Source organism: Ambystoma mexicanum, chromosome 2p (genome assembly GCF_040938575.1).
Source record: "Ambystoma mexicanum isolate Mex_15411 chromosome 2p, UKY_AmexF1_1, whole genome shotgun sequence".
Lineage (NCBI taxonomy): Eukaryota > Metazoa > Chordata > Amphibia > Caudata > Ambystomatidae > Ambystoma > Ambystoma mexicanum.
In genome coordinates, this window is record NC_090923.1 from 1,088,161,728 (window position 1) to 1,088,181,043 (window position 19,316).

The window sequence follows — 19,316 nt, forward strand, 5'->3', positions numbered from 1 at the left end:
CAACGCACCCCTGCACCGAGTGGCAGGACGGAGAGCGCACCTTATCAAGAAGCAAGGTGATAAGTGCGCCGGGGGTCCTTGTGTCCATATGGGAGGTGGGCCCCGGGTCAGAGAAGAATACCAAGGTAAAATCTAACTACTGTGTTTCAGACCAGGTCTTCAGCCACATGAGGGTCCAAAGGAAGAGGTCCAAGGGTGAAACAGTTTGGACTGGGTGGCGCCCCCATGGATACCAGGTGAGCGTTACAGCGGCTGAGGGGAGCCTGAAAGAGAGCTGGGTGTCAACTGCATAACACTGAAAGTTGGAGCAGAAAGTAGCGATGCAGTGGGCAAGAGGTGCCAGTTAGTGGTTGAAAAGCCAGGGAGATAGGTTAGACCCCTGGGGAACACCACAAGAAGAGAGAGAGTTAGAAGAGAGGAAAGACCTCAGTTGGACTTGAGATGATCGGTCGGTGAGAAAGGAGGTCAGCTAGGCCAGGGCCTGATCAGTGATACCATGGTTATCACAGAGGTGATTGAGCAGGATTGCATGATTGACCGAATGAAAATTAGAAGAAAGATCAAGGAGAATGAGGACAGAAGGAAGGTTAGAGTCAAGGTTAAAGAGCAGGTCTACACGGGTGTTCAGGAGAACAGTTTCCTTGCTTCTGGCTGCTCTGAAGCCAGACTGGTTGTTGTGAAGACAACCAACAGATTCAGTGTGCAAATTAAGCTGGGAGATGGCCAGCTTTTCCAAGAGTTTGCACAGGAAAGGAGTGATGGAGATTGGGCGATAGTTCGCCGGAGAGGAAGGCTCGGCAGAGGGCTTCTTTAGAAAGGGGTGCACAAGGGAGTGCTTAAGGGGGAGGGGAAGGTTCCAGTGACAAAGGGGTCATTGCAGAAATCGGCCAAGGCTGGAGCAAAGGTGTCAATGTGGTCCTTGATGGTTCTGGATGAGCAGGGGAGAACCTGCTTTGATGAGACTTTCATAGATTGGACTTGTCTAGAAACATCGTCTGGGGTGAACAAGGGAAAGGAGGAGAAAGAAGGAGGAGAGATAGCCGCAGGTGGGTCAGAAGTGGAGGAGGAGGAGGAGACAGAGGAAGAGAAGGTGTCCTGAGTGTTAGTGATGAAATGAGAAGCTAAGGCCATGCAGATGGCCTGGGAGGGAACAGGAGAGATAGAGACTGCAGCAGGATTGGCCAGCTCCTTGCAGATTTTGAAGAGTTCGGCTGAGTTGTTGGATGCCGCAAAGATGCAGAGTTGGATGTGGGCTCTCTTCTTAGCGTGAACAGAGAGTCTGTATTGCTTTTGGGGCAGGCGGCAGGCCAGTTTGTCAGGGGGTGCACCTGATGCCCTCCACTTCCTCACAACCACCCTACACTTGTATTTAAGGGTGATGAGGTCAGATCCGTACCAAGAGTTGCACTTGGATTTGGGCTTCAAATGGATCATCATGACAGGGGCAAGTACATCAAGAGAGTTAAAGATAGAGAGGTGAAGGTTAGATAGGGCTATGTCAGGGTGTGAGTCAGCCAAAGGTGCAGAAGGAGGAGTGAAGGTAGCAGCGAAAGCCTCAACTGACACATGCTTCATGGGTCAGATGACCGAGAAGGTAGGTTGATGTGCTGGAGTCAGCTTGGCCTTAGGGGTAGAGAGACAGAGGTGGGATCAAAGGAGAAAGCGATCACTCCAGGAGATAGGACTGTTGAGAGGGTTAGAGAAGGGGAGGTTTAAGGGGATCAGAACATCCAGGGTGTGCCAGAGGGAAGAACAGAGAGAGAGAGAGAGAGTCACAGAGGTTATGAAAGAGTCCTGAAGAAGGGCAAATAGCATCCAGGCGGATGTTAAGGTCTACAAGGAGGAGAAGTTGAGAGGTAGAGGCGAGGAAGGAGGAGGAGAGGTCAGCCCACTCAGAGAGGAAGAGGGCGTCCTGGCCAGGCGGCCTGTAGATAGTGGCCTCAGTAAGAGAGAGGCCAGTAGGGATAGAGAGCTTGCAGACCAGGCATTCAAAGGAGGAGTAGTTCTGCATAGAAATGATAGAAGCAGAGATCCACTCCAAGAAGATCAAGGCTACACTCCCTCCAGGGCAGTTGTTTCTGAGTTTGGAGAGGATCTTGTAGCGATCAGGAAGGAGAGTGTCAAAGCTTGTGGCAGAGCTGGCTGTGAACCAAGTCTCAGTGAGACCGAGTACCTCCTAATCAAGTTCTTGCAGAGGAGTGTTTGACAGCAGAGCGAGAGTTGAGAGTAGCCATGTGGAGCAGGTTGCCCCCTTTCAAGGACTTCCGTGAAGGGGTACAGGTGAGAGGTGCGCCCTGCGGAAGTGTTGGAGGTGCCCAAGGATGGGAAGAGGAGGAAGGAGGAGAAGGCAAGAGGAAGGGACCAACAGGATGGCCAGAGAAGCAGCAGACTGTGCCATAGAGGTGGCAGAGAATGGAGGCAGCAGAGGACCCAGATAAGGGAACAAAGGGATAGAAGGAGAGGAAAGGAAGTTGATAAGGCACGGAAAGCGTCTATCAAAAAAGGAGGAGGTTTGCCTGAGGGTCCTGGACCAAAACTGTGCCATTTGAGTAGATATTAATGATGGTCTTGGATGAGTGGAAGGGGGCCAGGAGGGCCTCCCACTGGGTGCCACTATTAATGGGAGAAGAGGAAAAGGGAGAGAGAACAGAGACCATAGGGGAGGTCCATAGGCCTGGAGAGGGAGCGACAAAGAAGATGTCAGTAAAGGTCTGTCTAGAGGAAGCACTTGTGTTGGTATCAAAGATAGGGAGGTCTAGGTTGGAGACCAGGATGCCCTTTTGGGCTTCTTCCTGCCAGAATCAGTGAGAGGGACAGGATAGTCATCAGAAAATCAGTTAGAGAAGATAGGTGAGACAGAGAGGGCGGGTAGCGCTGGGTAGCAGGTAGGTGGGGGGGACACCAGGGGAAACACAAAAGGAGGGGGGCAAACAATGGACAGAAGCAACGGACCAGAGAATCAGATGCAATACATAGTCAACAGCAAATTGGCACAATAGGGAACCTAGAAGATAAAGGATGCCAATGCAAAGAACCAACAACAAAGCACAGAGTACAGTAGGGGGCCTAGAAGGGAAGAAAGAATAACGACCAACAACAAAGCACAGAGCACAGCAGAGAACCTAGAAGGGAAGAAGAAGGCAGTGTAGTGTGATGCCAAGAACCATGGTGAACAGCACAATGTCAAAGCAAAGGAAAACAGCACAAAATCAGAGAAAAGAAGGATGCACAAGGTCAATCACAAAAGGAGCCTAGAAGTAAAGAATGTACACAACAGGAATGCAGGCAATGACAATCTAAGTCAACAAGCGTGGAGCTATAAAAATGTGAAGAACAGTACACAATAGATCAGGGAAGGGAGGGTGCTACGGTGAGAGGGGATTGAAGGGACTGCAGGGAATGCGGGGACCTAGGATGCGAGGGAATGTAGTGACTTAGAGAAGATGGGGTACACGTAATCAAACAGAGAGGGAACGAACACGGCCTAAGTTGCGGGGGAGCGCAAGTGGCCGAAAATGCGAGAGAGTATACGTGTCCAGAAAATGTGAGGGGATGCACATAGCCTATGTTGTGAGTGGCACCCGCGGCCAAAATTGCAGATTGGCACACGCAGCCTAGAGTTGTGATGGAGCGCATGCGCCCTAAGATGAGAAGGAGCTCACGCGACCTAGGGTGCGAGGGAGCACAAGTAAGTAGGGGGCTTGCGAGGACTGGTCGCGGGGTACACACAAGTGCAAGAGTGAGAAGGAGCGCCAGGTCAGGGGGGGTACGTGGAGTGTAGCAAGCTAACTCTCCCCGCACCTTCTTACCTTGCGGCCACAGACAGGAGGGTGAGGTCGTCCGCACTCACTGTCTATGCTGCTACCCCATCGCCGCCAAACACCTGTGTCGCTCAACATCGTTCGCTTGACCTGCAAGGGCTTTACCGCAGAGGGTCCGTACCTCACTGAGGCACGGCAGTGGGGACGTAGTGAAGCGTTCTACATATAATTGGGCAGCGTCTCCTGCGCACCTGCGTCGCTCCACACTGCAGCCTTATCCTGTGAGGGCTTTGCTGCAGAGAGTCTGTACCTCCGTTTTTATACGCAAGGAAGCGTGGATGTAGCAAAGCGTGCTACGTTTAATCGTGCAGCGTTTTATGTGCACCTGCGTCACTCAAAACCGCAGCCTGGTCCTGCGAGGGCTTTGTCGCAGTCTATTATGCGGTCACACTCAATTTAGGGAGTTCCTTTCCCCGCAAACAAGGTGGCACACAATAAAGCACTTTTATTTCAGATTCAATTTGGTGAGGCCTCCAACCCATCCCACAACCAACTTCAACAAATATCCTGTGTCACCAAGGGACTAGGAACCATGCCGGTATATATTAAGAATATTTACTTATTTATTCATTTATTTAATTAAGGTTTGAAAAACGGGCTAACATCAGTCACCAATGTTGTGGCAACACCCAATATCTCAACAATAATCCTATTCTTCAAACAACACAGATGAAATTGTGACACCTGTAATAACTGCTTACAACAGATTTGGTTTCACTTTAACCAATAAAAACATTTGCAATACAATACAAAATCCACAGGAATTACTTAATTTGAAACAATACTATTCTCCCAGCAACCCCCACCCTCCATGTTTCAAATTAATATGACCCCTTTGATTGAAAGGCAAGGTGCAGGGAGAGAGGACACAATCAACAATGGAAAAATCTGTTTGCAGCTGATTTTTTAAAAAGCGCTGTTCGGCAGCGGAATTCAATGTGTAAAATCGTTTTGGGCTTGTTACTAGAAATGAAATATTAGGGAAAGGGATAAAATGGGAAACATTGTTTTGCTACTTTGATCTAAAAAGCAAGGTTGGGAAAATGGAGCACACATTAAACTAAAAGGCAGAACTTGATAGTTTGAGGTCAGAGAAAAGGAAAACGAAAGAAAAATGTTGTTCTGTGACAAACATGTAGATGATATACAATACTTTGTAAATTCTGGTTCAAAATGAATGAGAAGTCTCGTTTTATACCCTCCGCACTGACTTGAAAGGTGATGTTTTATGGATTACCTCTTTTTGGGATTATGGACCCGCCGCTCCCTTTCTATGTGGAAGTCAAGGGTTTCAGAAACAGTCAACCAAGTCTTTATGGGCTATACTGGCTCTAACACACTGGACATGAGCATTTGTTAGCTTTGAATTCTAACAACACGCATCCTGTGATTTTCTATATGGGAATGTATTCATTTACTTTAATCAAATGTGCTAAGGATCTACACAGCTGCCCCCCTCCTCACACTTTAATGGAAAGGATTACGGCTGGCTGCTCCCAACACAATGCAATTTCAAAAGAGGGGCGGTTTTCTATGGGGATATAAGTTTGAGTGAGATTTAATTAATTGGGCGAAGGGCCTATCCAGCTTCACCCACTGCCCCATTGATCCACTAATGTAAAGGGATAAAGGCAGGTTGTTCCCCACACAATTGATGGCTTTGGGATATCTACTTACATGGGAGGCTTTGGTCACGGAAAATTTCAGGGCTCCTCTGAGGACAGCACAGATCTGGTCCAGAGCTTTAAGTCAAGGATTTTCTCCTGCGCCCAGACTCCTTCTGCTCCTCTGGTTTGGGTCCCAGCTAGCTTCTCTATTTCCCAGTCACTGTCTCCAATGCAAGGATTGAGGCCTCTCTGTTAGTTGTTCCTCACATGTGGACAGCAGTAGCCCTTCCAGGAATAATTCGCAAAATGCCCATTTCTGATGCACACCTGTCCTTTTATAGCATGGATGATATTGCAATATTGTCACAATTCCTGCGGTCAGGATTGGCTAGTTTGCTCCATTCACCTCCCCCCATCACACCCCCGCCTGCTGATATGACCAGGAGTTGAGAGATATGTATGATGTAGGCTGAGAGAGGAGAATAGATACATCATTTCAAATTAACAAAGATTTGTGTATCTTGTGTTCTGTAAATCTCATACTGTAATAACTCCCTAGGTCTTTCAAATTACCCCTGATGATAAATATTTTTGAGTTTCTATATTTTATGGCAAGTCGGGCCATACTAATTCCCTTTCGGCACGCCCTTCCTGAGCGGAGCTACTGCTTTTTGCGGTTTTCTACTGCACCAAAATAGCTAAAATTGGGACAGTTCACCATTTAAACCCGACTTTCATGATTTACCCGTGTGCCAACTCTCCCATTGCTCAGGTGTATGTAAATGGCAAAAATCATACTTTTGCACATAACTTAAATTATGTACATCACAAAAATGTTGTTTTTACAAGGTCCTAATGGGCTTCTCTCCTATTTAATTTTAATCCGGGGTGGGCATTCTAGGACACGCACTGGTACTTTTATTAAGGAAAAACCGTATTCAATGTTGAATCATTAGAGGGCATAACATGGCCTTAGTAAGTTTAATTTCTCTCAAGACATTTGACCAGCCATATGGTTTGTCTGTGTTTATTTTACCATGTCCTTCTGCTGGGCTTCAAAGCCTTGCTCAGTGCTTAATGTACAGTTTTAAAGGAAGCTTGACCTCAAGGTTAGTTCTGCAGGACATGTTATCACCACCTAATTGACAACCAGACATTCTTCTTGGTAGGCCCAGCTCCAAAAAGCTCAGATTTCAAAGGGTCTTTGTCCAGAGTTAAATGCCTTTTTATGGGGAACCTGACCTTAAAGACTGTGTCTGGTGGCTGTGTTATCAACAATTCAACACAAATTCGATATCTAGCTTTGTATTTCTTTCTATTTTACTGAAATTACAAGCCGGTGGCCTTGGCTGACCCAGTCCCCAAAGTTCAGGGTCACAATTACAGATACCCAGCAGCTCAGCGGAGAAAAACAAAGCAGCCAGTTACCTGAATGGCCACTGTATTGAATTTGCCTGCCACTGTATTGAATTTGCCTGCCACTGTATTGAATTTGCCTGCCGCGCCTGCTGCCCCCACTGTATTGAACCTGCTTGCTGGGTCTGCCGCTCCCACTGTATTGAATTTGCCTGCCACTGTATTGAATTTGCCTGCCACTGTATTGAATTTGCCTGCCACTGTATTGAATTTGCCTGCCGCGCCTGCTGCCCCCACTGTATTGAACCTGCCTGCTGGGTCTGCCGCTCCCACTGTATTGAATTTGCCTGCCACTGTATTGAATTTGCCTGCCACTGTATTGAATTTGCCTGCTGCGCCTGCTGCCCCCACTGTATTGAACCTGCCTGCTGGGTCTGCTGCTCCCACTATATTGAACACACCTGTGCCTGATGCCCTTGACACAACGATCCTGCCTACGCATGACCCCATGGCCATCTCAGCCACGGCCCTTCCTACCTCCACCCTTAAGTGTGCCCTAATTAATGCCCGCTCTGTTCCTGCACATGCTCTAGACATTCATGACCTAATTCTCAAAAACAACACTGACCTCCTTATTATCACCGAAACCTGGTTGAATGACTCATCAGGGCCTGCCCTCTCCCTGGCCATCCCAGACGGATACACCATTTACAGGCAAGACCGACACCTTCTCAGAGGCGGGGGAGTAGCCCTCATCGCCAAAGACAACCTCACCATTAGGAGGATCGAAGGGGAACTTGGCAGCTGTGACTACCTTCCCCTTAGAATCTATCTTTCCCCTAACCTCACCCTGACCCTTCACATTGTTTATCGACCTCCAGGTCCCATTGCCGAATTCCAGGAATCCCTCATCCAAGCACTCTCAGCGAACCTAAAGAAAAATTCCAAAGTCCTTCTCACAGGTGACCTTAACCTAGGCCTCAACGACCCTAATGACGCCCACGCGGCCGCCCTAAATAAAGCCCTTGCCACTCTCGGATTCTCACAAACGATCTCGAATCCTACCCACCTCAAAGGGCGCGCTCTGGATTGGGTTGGCCACCACAACTGCCCAGTGCTAATCACTGGTAACTCTCCTGTCCCGTGGACAGACCACCATCACATCCAATTTGACCTGGACACTTCTAAAGGGCCCCCCAAACCCACCATCCCACTTCCTGCAGCTCTCGCAAGAAGCTCCCGCTTACTAACTGTAGAAAGGATCACGCCCTTCCTTGAGGTACCGGCTCTCCAAGCCCCCTTTTCAACTGACCCTGACACCCTTGCCAACGCCTTCAAACTGACAATCACCAATGCGGTTGACGCCGTTGCCCCTCTCACTCTCAGAAAATCTAAGAAAGCCAAGCATACCAACGCATGGTTCTCCCAAGAGCTTCTTCAGCTTCGCTCCAAGAAACGAGCTGCCCTCTCAGCCTGGAGAAATAAACCAAACGACGCTACCAAATCCTCCTTTAAGACTATCTCTAAGGACTACAAAACAGCTATTATCTTCGCTAAAGCTAACTCCTTCAACAATAGGATTGCCAACGCCAAATCTACTACCAAAGAAATCTTCACCATCTTCAGGGAACTTGAAACTCCGTCCACCCCACCATCCACCATCCAGAAAGATGAAAAATGGTGTAATGACATCCAAACCGCAATTCTTAATAAACTAAATACCCTGCAAACAAAAATCCAGGCACACCAAAAAGCTATGACCCTCCTAATCGCCAACCAGAATACTAACACCAACAAGGAGACCAAAGCCCACTCCTGCCCGCCTTTCGACTTCAAAGACATCACTGAATCTGAGGTCATCACGCTCTTAAAAACCATCAAACCATCTAACTGTAAAGGCGATGTATGCCCTGCACAGCTAGTCAAAGACTGCGGTCCTACCCTGGCCCCCTTCCTCACAGCCTTCATAAATGAATCCTTTCAGTCTGGCCATGTTCCAACTGACCTTAAGGAAGCCTGGGTCCGTCCGCTCCTCAAAAAGCCCTCACTTGACCCATCAGTACCAGGGAACTACAGACCCATCACTACTGTCCCCTTTCTATTGAAAATTTTGGACAAAGCGGCCTACCATCAAGTCCAAAAATTCCTCGAAGAGCACCGCCTTCTCGGCCTTCGGCAGTCTGGTTTCAGACCTCGTCATGGGACGGAAACAGCCCTACTTGACCTAAAAAATCAAATGGATGACATTCGTGACGCAGGCAAACCAGCGCTCCTGCTCCTCCTTGATCTATCAGCAGCATTCGACCTCGTTGATCACAACACACTCTGCCACCATCTCTCTATAGCAGCCAACTTCTCCCCAAAAGCATGCGCATGGATCACCTCATTCCTACAGGAAAGGGCCATGAAAGTCTTCTCGGACTCAGCATGTGCATCTCCTAGTCACATCAAATGTGGGGTGCCCCAGGGTTCCTGCATAGCACCCACCCTCTACAACCTGTTCACACGTCCTCTCTTCAATCTCCTTGATTCTATGGGCATCTCATACACGAATTATGCGGATGACACCCAAGTACTCATCCCGCTTACAGGTGACTATGAGCTGGACAAGAACACCCTCAACTCCATCTACGCCACCATCCAAGCCTGGATGGCTGACAATTGGCTTTGTCTCAATAGCGAGAAGACCGAGCTTTTACTTATTGGGTCACCAACCATTCTAGGCAACCTTGACAAACAATACACCTCTTTTACCATCGACAACATACCGATTGCGGTATCCCAATCAGTCAAGACTCTAGGAGTCTACCTCGACTCTAATCTCACCATGGACAAGCATGTTAATGCCATAGCCTCCTCATCAGCATACTACTCCAAGCTCATCTACGCAGCAAGACCCTTCCTATCCTCACAAAATGGCCTCACTATTGCTAGGGCCATCATAGGATCTAGGTTGGACTACTGCAACGCACTCCTTGGTGGGACCTCCGGAAAAAACATCGCTAAACTCCAGGTTGCCCAGAACAACGCCCTCAGGGCCGCTACAGGTTTTTCCAGGAAAGACCACATTTCTGACCTTAGGAGGCAGGTCCACTGGCTGCCCATTAGGCAGAGGATCATCTTTAAAATCCTCTCCCTCACCCATAAATGCCTCCATGACCTTGCTCCCCCCTACCTTGCCCAGAGAATTGCACGACCCACCTCGGCCAGGCCCACCAGATCTGTTTACACCAACCTGATTTCTACTCCCAAGACTTGTAGAGTACGTGCGGGCGGCTCGAGCTTCTCAGCCCTAGCAGCCTCACATTGGAACGCCCTACCTTTGCTCCTCAGGGGGATTGACTCTCACCTAGCCTTCCGCAAAGCCTTAAAAACCAGGCTGTTTGTCTAAACCTTCCTGCCTTTATATTTACAGGCTTACGAACGTCATTTGTAACTATGCTCCACTCTTCTCTCTGTAACTAAGTACCTTATGTTTCCTATGTTTACACAATCTTGATGCCTACGCCTTCATGTAATAGCGCCTCGATGTCTATGGGCTGCAGTGCGCTCTATAAATGTAAAAAATAAAATAAATAAAATAAAATAAAAATAAAGGAATAACATTTTCCATTGGCACTGTATGTTTCAAATGTTGCATTTCAGATTACATTTAGGCCTGAAGTTTATACATCCAGTCTTTTCTTTATACAATATTAATAGAAATGAGTTCACTCTATCCTCACAGACAGGCCATAGTTACATCAGGGATCAGTATTCAAATCTACACCATATGAAAAAGGCCTTTCTTTGTCCATGCTGTCATTTTATGTGATGAAAGCAGGTCTCTTCCCTGCTGATGAATGTAATCGTCCTTCCCTTTATTTCTGGATTGCAAATGTATTGTTTCTCCTTTTTAGCTTCCACTTTCACCATATTTATTTTCCTTCCATGTCTTCTGCTGCAGTTTTTAATCTGTCCATGTGTAATGTCTTTCTTTAATATAACAGTTGAAATAACATGAGTATCGCAATGATCCAAGTAGGCCTTTCTCCACTTGCGCACTTGTCCATTTTAATAGATTATAACTAGGCCCATTTCTTTCCATTTCATTTGGCCAGATGTCAGAAACAGAGTGTTTAGATACTGGCCTGCATTTTCCAATGGGTAGCACCAGTCAGCTTCAATCTTAAATACTGGCCTGGCCTGGTCTTTTTATTTCTGCCATTCAGTGGCTATATTTTACCCCACATCTTTGCCGCAGAGGGTCCGTACCACAGTTCTTATAGGCACAGAAGTGTGGATGTAGCAAAACGTACAACATATAATCGGGCAGCGTCTCCTGTGCACCTGTGTTGCTCAACACCATGGCCTTGTCCTGCGAGGGCTTTTGAATTGTGTGATTTAAATCACTGAAAGTACAGTGAGGTTAAATTGATTTTTCAGTTTTACATTATCTTGCATTCTGGGACTTATAGTTTACTATTCAGGATTTCAAAAATAAAGCCACAATGATATTATTTTGGCTTAACATGTTGCAATAAGGATTTACATGTTGTCATGTGGCTTTACTATGCAGTTTGTGTATTTTGTAAGTAAACTCTATAAGACAGTATTGTGTTAGGCCTTGAAATCCAAAACTTAAATATTTGCACCAAGTAAAGCTTGTAAAATATGTGGTCGAATTTGCATGTTTTGCAGAGTGCGTTAAAATCCCTGCTTCACTGTTTTGCCAAAATGCGAGATCCTGGTCAATTATTTAACCACATTCTGACATAACTGCAAAAATTGGAGTCCTTATTTCAAATAATCACACTATTTGGAAAGATGATACCCTTGCAATGGGACAGATTTCATGAGTAGGAAGACAATAGTGTACACTCGTGCTTCTCTGTCAGTGGATCCCAAAGCCGTCACCCAGAATTTCACTATTGGTGCACTGGCCCTCCCACAGTCCTATATCACTTGAATTGACAGGCAAATATATATTCTATGCAGCCAGTCAGTGGTACACTAACTGTGGCAGAGTCAGCATTAACTTTCTCTCCTATTGTTGCCACTTACAGAAGTTGCTTGGACATGCAGAGTACTACCCCACAGGAGAATGAGTTAAATTCTTTGCTATGTCCAATTATGCTATTTTATTGCATCAGGTATAGCATACCTGCTGCCATTTTCTCACTGTCTAAGAGCTTCAGGATCTACAAGCAGTGGGGTTGGAGACCGATGCAGTAGCGGGGCACCAGAACAACATTGCATTGTTACAATGTTGATGTGTTCAGGTCTGAGGAAGCAGTGCATGTTTTAGATATGTTGTGAGCTGTCTGGAGCAATAGTTAATGCGAACTCCAGGTTACTAAAGTACTTCTTTGTGTGGTTGTCTGTGGGTCTGCCAGAGTGTTGCTTAAGGAGTGTGGGGAGCTGTGTTGGTAGATCTGCGGTGGGTTAGTTGTGTGCTTAGGGAAATTTAGTGCATATAGGTGCATCCAGATGGTGTATGTTGCATTTTGTAAGCAGCGTTTTTTTGGTGCACAAGCTGTGTGCTGCAACATATTTTCAGTTCAGGTGGAAGGTAGATTGATTTTGAAACAGCTGTTGTTACCATATCTTGCATTGACACACCATGCAAGAGTGGGAATGTGAGGCTTTCAAGGTGCACTTTAAACAGAAACAGCAAACAGAAAATGGAAGCCTTTTCTTCAGTTTGTTTTTGGCAGCGACTCACCAGGATCTCTTGGACCAATCAAGGGGCAGACTAGAGGAGCAGCTCCCTATGGAGCCAATGACCAGAGGAGAGTGACTCGCCAGAACAGGCAAGGAACAGAGGTGCGACAACCAGTGGGACACCTAACCACAGAGCTTTGCATTAACTGTAGTTTTACTTCAGTCCATTTTTAGCTTTGGCTGTTAGGTGGTACTTATAAGCCGGAAGTATTGCATTTAAATAAAGCTAGGAAGGAGAGGGCATATTTTGAGCGACAAAGAATTAGCGGGTGGGGTTTAGTTATTTACAACCCATTGACTGCCCAAGGCCATTTTGGTCCCCAGGGCCATTCCCACCCACTTCCGGCTTGTCCTCCCCCACCCAAATCACATCCTCCTGGGATGTCTTTGAGCTAGCTCTATCAAGCAGTAACATCATACTGTGGCCTGTCAGTGTTATTTCTAATTAGTACCCGGCACGCGCTGCGCACTGGGAATACAACGTGTGGATTGGCTCTTTTGCGAGCCATACCACACGGTATTCCTTTGTACGCCTGTGTGTCCTGTGCGTGCCGGGTACTCTTTCCTGGCGAGCGGCGTGGCAGCCCCTTAGCCAATGAAGAGGCTCAAAATGGGGCAATCCCCGCTCCGAGCCTCCCCATGGCTGGAGGCTGCCTCCATCCCCCGGCGGGGACTCAGGTAAGGCTTTTGCTTTTTTCCCCCTTTCCTCCCTCCTTCCATCTCCCTGCCCATCCCACCCCACTTACCGTCTATCCCTTGGTCTCCAGCGTGGGGCGATGGAAGCCTCCAGCCGTGTGGAGACTTGGAGCGGCTGGAGGCTTCCATCGTCCCCCGCCGGAGACCGTGGTACGTTTTTTTTTTTTCCCCTTTGCCCTCCCTTCCGCCTTCCCAACCCCACTTGCCTTCTTTTTTCTTCTTGTCTTGGGAGCAAACGCGCTGGAAACACTTCTGTTCCCAGCGCGCCCGCTCCCGATGGCCGCCATGGAAAGGGAAATCGGACTACGTTTTCCCTTTCCCGGTGGCCATTTTGTTCACTTTTTTTTTTTCTGTTTCGTAACGCGGCACCGTTTCGAAACAGAAAAAAATGCCATTAGCACCCCGGTCTAACGGGCTGGGGTACTAATGGCTATAAGACCCTCGGCGGCAGGCCAATACCGCCCACGGTAATGCCCCCGGGGCTTCGTTAAGGTCCTCGCTACGCTCGGGCCTGTAACTACAGCCCCAGGGGCATTACCTGAGGCAGTATTGGCCCGTCGCCGCGGGTCTTATTGCCACAGTAGTTTGCTTGGAGGTATGAGTTAATGGCTTAATTGTAGTTACAGGTTTTATAAAAATGTCTTAAACAAGTTTGAGTACAACCACTTGATTTATATATGTTCCTTGCACGGAGGTCCTGTCTCATCAACAGTTTCGGCTTCTCTACAAGTATTAGAGAGGCACATGCTAGACACTCATGTGCCTAGATAATCACACCATGTTCCTTCCAGCTGTTGTATTCTATGGCCAGGTAGTCCCATTATGACAGTGCCTGACAAATGCCTATCCCATGCCTGCACAAAAGCCATATTTGCCAATGTTTGGATTCAGTTGAAGTGACTGCAGCCGATGATTACTGGCAAGTACTAAGTGTATTGAGTTTAAGGTACAGGTGTGGGCTTGCTTGTTTGCTTGTTTGCTCAATGACTGTTACTTTAGCATATAAGTATTCATTATGAGAAGAGATACAGCAATTCAAACTGAACATTAAACGGTTGACTGCCATATATGGATTCACTTCCTGTACTATTCATGTAGGAAAATTACATGGTTACCTACTGACAATGTATCAGGCCATATGCAGTTCACATTTTATTTCCAATCAAAATATGTTTAAACTATATATATAATTGTGTGTTCCGGTGTAAATGATGAGTCACAGATAACACTATTAAACATGTTCTAAGAAGAAGTATCTTGTTTAATTTGCAGGCACAGCTCTATCAAACGCCGGACCCGATCTCCTGCAAGAAACAAAGATAAGACACCATTAGTATTCACTTACCTTTTGGAATCAGCTCTCGTACTCCGCTCCAGGATCCCGAACAGTCAACATCTCGGCGGATCTCGCCCCATCAAGAAAACCGCTACCTGGGAAAAGAAACAGAGAAAACAACATTAGCATGTGTTTATTCTTCACATTCAATAAACACTTGCTTACCTACATAGAACGGCCTCCAACACCTGCAGAAGAACGGAAGGGCTGGTTTCAACTCAGAGTGCCAGTAAGCGGTTCGCTCACCACTATTCACTGCACTCCATCTTCTCGGCACGCTTATTCCGGATCAGCACCGCAGCCTGCAAGAAAGACAATATAAACAGGTTAGCACAAGAAAAGCATATAGTGCCACGCTCTGCGCTTTCTTACCATCTCGTGCACAAACTGTGCGACATCACGAGGACAGCATCCACACCTATAAACAAAGGAAAGAGTTAAATAGAGACAATTACAAAACAAAGAACACACCATCAAGAGAGACTTACCTGAAGAACGGAGTCACAGCAGGTCTGATCTCTGTAAAGTCGCTGCAGTGAAGTAACTAGGCAGCGATGAGCCCAACCCCAACGCACCCCTGCACCGAGTGGCAGGACGGAGAGCGCACCTTATCAAGAAGCAAGGTGATAAGTGCGCCGGGGGTCCTTGTGTCCATATGGGAGGTGGGCCCCGGGTCAGAGAAGAATACCAAGGTAAAATCTAACTACTGTGTTTCAGACCAGGTCTTCAGCCACATGAGGGTCCAAAGGAAGAGGTCCAAGGGTGAAACAGTTTGGACTGGGTGGCGCCCCCATGGATACCAGGTGAGCGTTACAGCGGCTGAGGGGAGCCTGAAAGAGAGCTGGGTGTCAACTGCATAACACTGAAAGTTGGAGCAGAAAGTAGCGATGCAGTGGGCAAGAGGTGCCAGTTAGTGGTTGAAAAGCCAGGGAGATAGGTTAGACCCCTGGGGAACACCACAAGTAGAGAGAGAGTTAGAAGAGAAGAAAGACCTCAGTTGGACTTGAGATGATCGGTCGGTGAGAAAGGAGGTCAGCTAGGCCAGGGCCTGATCAGTGATACCATGGTTATCACAGAGGTGATTGAGCAGGATTGCATGATTGACCGAATGAAAATTAGAAGAAAGATCAAGGAGAATGAGGACAGAAGGAAGGTTAGAGTCAAGGCTAAAGAGCAGGTCTACATGGGTGTTCAGGAGAACAGTTTCCTTGCTTCTGGCTGCTCTGAAGCCAGACTGGTTGTTGTGAAGACAACCAACAGATTCAGTGTGCAAATTAAGCTGGGAGATGGCCAGCTTTTCCAAGAGTTTGCACAGGAAAGGAGTGATGGAGATTGGGCGATAGTTCGCCGGAGAGGAAGGCTCGGCAGAGGGCTTCTTTAGAAAGGGGTGCACAAGGGAGTGCTTAAGGGGGAGGGGAAGGTTCCAGTGACAAAGGGGTTATTGCAGAAATCGGCCAAGGCTGGAGCAAAGGTGTCAATGTGGTCCTTGATGGTTCTGGATGAGCAGGGGAGAACCTGCTTTGATGAGACTTTCATAGATTGGACTTGTCTAGAAACATCGTCTGGGGTGAACAAGGGAAAGGAGGAGAAAGAAGGAGGAGAGATAGCCGCAGGTGGGTCAGGAGTGGAGGAGGAGGAGGAGACAGAGGAAGAGAAGGTGTCCTGAGTGTTAGTGATGAAATGAGAAGCTAAGGCCATGCAGATGGCCTGGGAGGGAACAGGAGAGATAGAGACTGCAGCAGGATTGGCCAGCTCCGTGCAGATTTTGAAGAGTTCGGCTGAGTTGTTGGATGCCGCAAAGATGCGGGGTTGGATGTGGGCTCTCTTCTTAGCGTGAACAGAGAGTCTGTATTGCTTTTGGGGCAGGCGGCAGGCCAGTTTGTCAGGGGGTGCACCTGATGCCCTCCACTTCCTCACAACCACCCTACACTTGTGTTTAAGGGTGATGAGGTCAGATCTGTACCAAGAGTTGCACTTGGATTTGGGCTTCAAATGGATCATCATGACAGGGGCAAGTACATCAAGAGAGTTAGAGATAGAGAGGTGAAGGTTAGATAGGGCTATGTCAGGGTGTGAGTCAGCCAAAGGTGCAGAAGGAGGAGTGAAGGTAGCAGCGAAAGCCTCAACTGACACATGCTTCATGGGTCAGATGACCGAGAAGGTAGGTTGATGTGCTGGAGTCAGCTTGGCCTTAGGGGTAGAGAGACAGAGGTGGGATCAAAGGAGAAAGCGATCACTCCAGGAGATAGGACTGTTGAGAGGGTTAGAGAAGGGGAGGTTTGAAGGGATCAGAACATCCAGGGTGTGCCAGAGGGAAGAACAGAGAGAGAGAGAGAGAGTCACAGAGGTTATGAAAGAGTCCTGAAGAAGGGCAAATAGCATCCAGGCGGATGTTAAGGTCTACAAGGAGGAGAAGTTGAGAGGTAGAGGCGAGGAAGGAGGAGGAGAGGTCAGCCCACTCAGAGAGGAAGAGGGCGTCCTGGCCAGGCGGCCTGTAGATAGTGGCCTCAGTAAGAGAGAGGCCAGTAGGGATAGAGAGCTTGCAGACCAGGCATTCAAAGGAGGAGTAGTTCTGCATAGAAATGATAGAAGCAGAGATCCACTCCAAGAAGATCAAGGCTACACCCCCTCCAGGGCAGTTGTTTCTGAGTTTGGAGAGGATCTTGTAGCGATCAGGAAGGAGAGTGTCAAAGCTTGTGGCAGAGCTGGCTGTGAACCAAGTCTCAGTGAGACCGAGTACCTCCTAATCAAGTTCTTGCAGAGGAGTGTTTGACAGCAGAGCGAGAGTTGAGAGTAGCCATGTGGAGCAGGTTGCCCCCTTTCAAGGACTTCCGTGAAGGGGTACAGGTGAGAGGTGCGCCCTGCGGAAGTGTTGGAGGTGCCCAAGGATGGGAAGAGGAGGAAGGAGGAGAAGGCAAGAGGAAGGGACCAACAGGATGGCCAGAGAAGCAGCAGACTGTGCCAAAGAGGTGGCAGAGAATGGAGGCAGCAGAGGAGCCAGATAAGGGAACAAAGGGATAGCAGGAGAGGAAAGGAAGTTGATAAGGCACGGAAAGCGTCTATCAAAAAAGGAGGAGGTTTGCCTGAGGGTCCTGGACCAAAACTGTGCCATTTGAGTAGATTTTAATGATGGTCTTGGATGAGTGGAAGGGGGCCAGGAGGGCCTCCCACTGGGTGCCACTATTAATGGGAGAAGAGGAAAAAGGAGAGAGAACAGAGACCATAGGGGAGGTCCATAGGCCTGGAGAGGGAGCGACAAAGAAGATGTCAGTAAAGGTCTGTCTAGAGGAAGCACTTGTGTTGGTATCAAAGATAGAGAGGTCTAGGTTGGAGACCAGGATGCCCTTTTGGGCTTCTTCCTGCCAGAATCAGTGAGAGGGACAGGATAGTCATCAGAAAATCAGTTAGAGAAGATAGGTGAGACAGAGAGGGCGGGTAGCGCTGGGTAGCAGGTAGGTGGGGGGGACACCAGGGGGAACACAAAAGGAGGGGGGCAAACAATGGACAGAAGCAACGGACCAGAGAATCAGATGCAATACATAGTCAACAGCAAATTGGCACAATAGGGAACCTAGAAGATAAAGGATGCAAATGCAAAGAACCAACAACAAAGCACAGAGCACAGTAGGGGGCCTAGAAGGGAAGAAAGAATAACGATCAACAACAAAGCACAGAGCACAGCAGAGAACCTAGAAGGGAAGAAGAAGGCAGTGTAGTGTGATGCCAAGAACCATGGTGAACAGCACAATGTCAAAGCAAAGGAAAACAGCACAAAATCAGAGAAAATAAGGATGCACAAGGTCAATCACAAAAGGAGCCTAGAAGTAAAGAATGTACACAACAGGAATGCAGGCAATGACAATCTAAGTCAACAAGCGTGGAGCTATAAAAATGTGAAGAACGGTACACAATAGATCAGGGAAGGGAGGGTGCTACGGTGAGAGAGGATTGAAGGGACTGCAGGGAATGCGGGGACCTAGGATGCGAGGGAATGTAGTGACTTAGAGAAGGTGGGGTACACGTAATCAAACAGAGAGGGAACGAACACGGCCTAAGTTGCGGGGGAGCGCAAGTGGCCGAAAATGCGAGAGAGTATACGTGTCCAGAAAATGTGAGGGGATGCACATAGCCTATGTTGTGAGTGGCACCCACGGCCTAAATTGCAGATTGGCACACGCAGCCTAGAGTTGTGATGGAGCGCATGCGCCCTAAGATGAGAAGGAGCTCACGCGACCTAGGGTGCGAGGGAGCACAAGTAAGTAGGGGGCTTGCGAGGACTGGTTGCGGGGTACACACAAGTGCAAGAGTGAGAAGGAGCGCCAGGTCAGGGGGGGTACGTGGAGTGTAGCAAGCTAACTCTCCCCGCACCTTCTTACCTTGCGGCCGCAGACAGGAGGGTGAGGTCGTCCGCACTCACTGTCTATGCTGCTACCCCATCGCCGCCAAACACCTGTGTCGCTCAACATCGTTCGCTTGTCCTGCAAGGGCTTTACCGCAGAGGGTCCGTACCTCACTGAGGCACGGCAGTGGGGACGTAGTGAAGCGTTCTACATATAATTGGGCAGCGTCTCCTGCGCACCTGCGTCGCTCCACACTGCAGCCTTATCCTGTGAGGGCTTTGCTGCAGAGAGTCTGTACCTCCGTTTTTATACGCAAGGAAGCGTGGATGTAGCAAAGCGTGCTACGTTTAATCGTGCAGCGTCTTATGTGCACCTGCGTCACTCAAAACCGCAGCCTTGTCCTGCGAGGGCTTTGTCGCGGTCTATTATGCGGTCACACTCAATTTAGGGAGTTCCT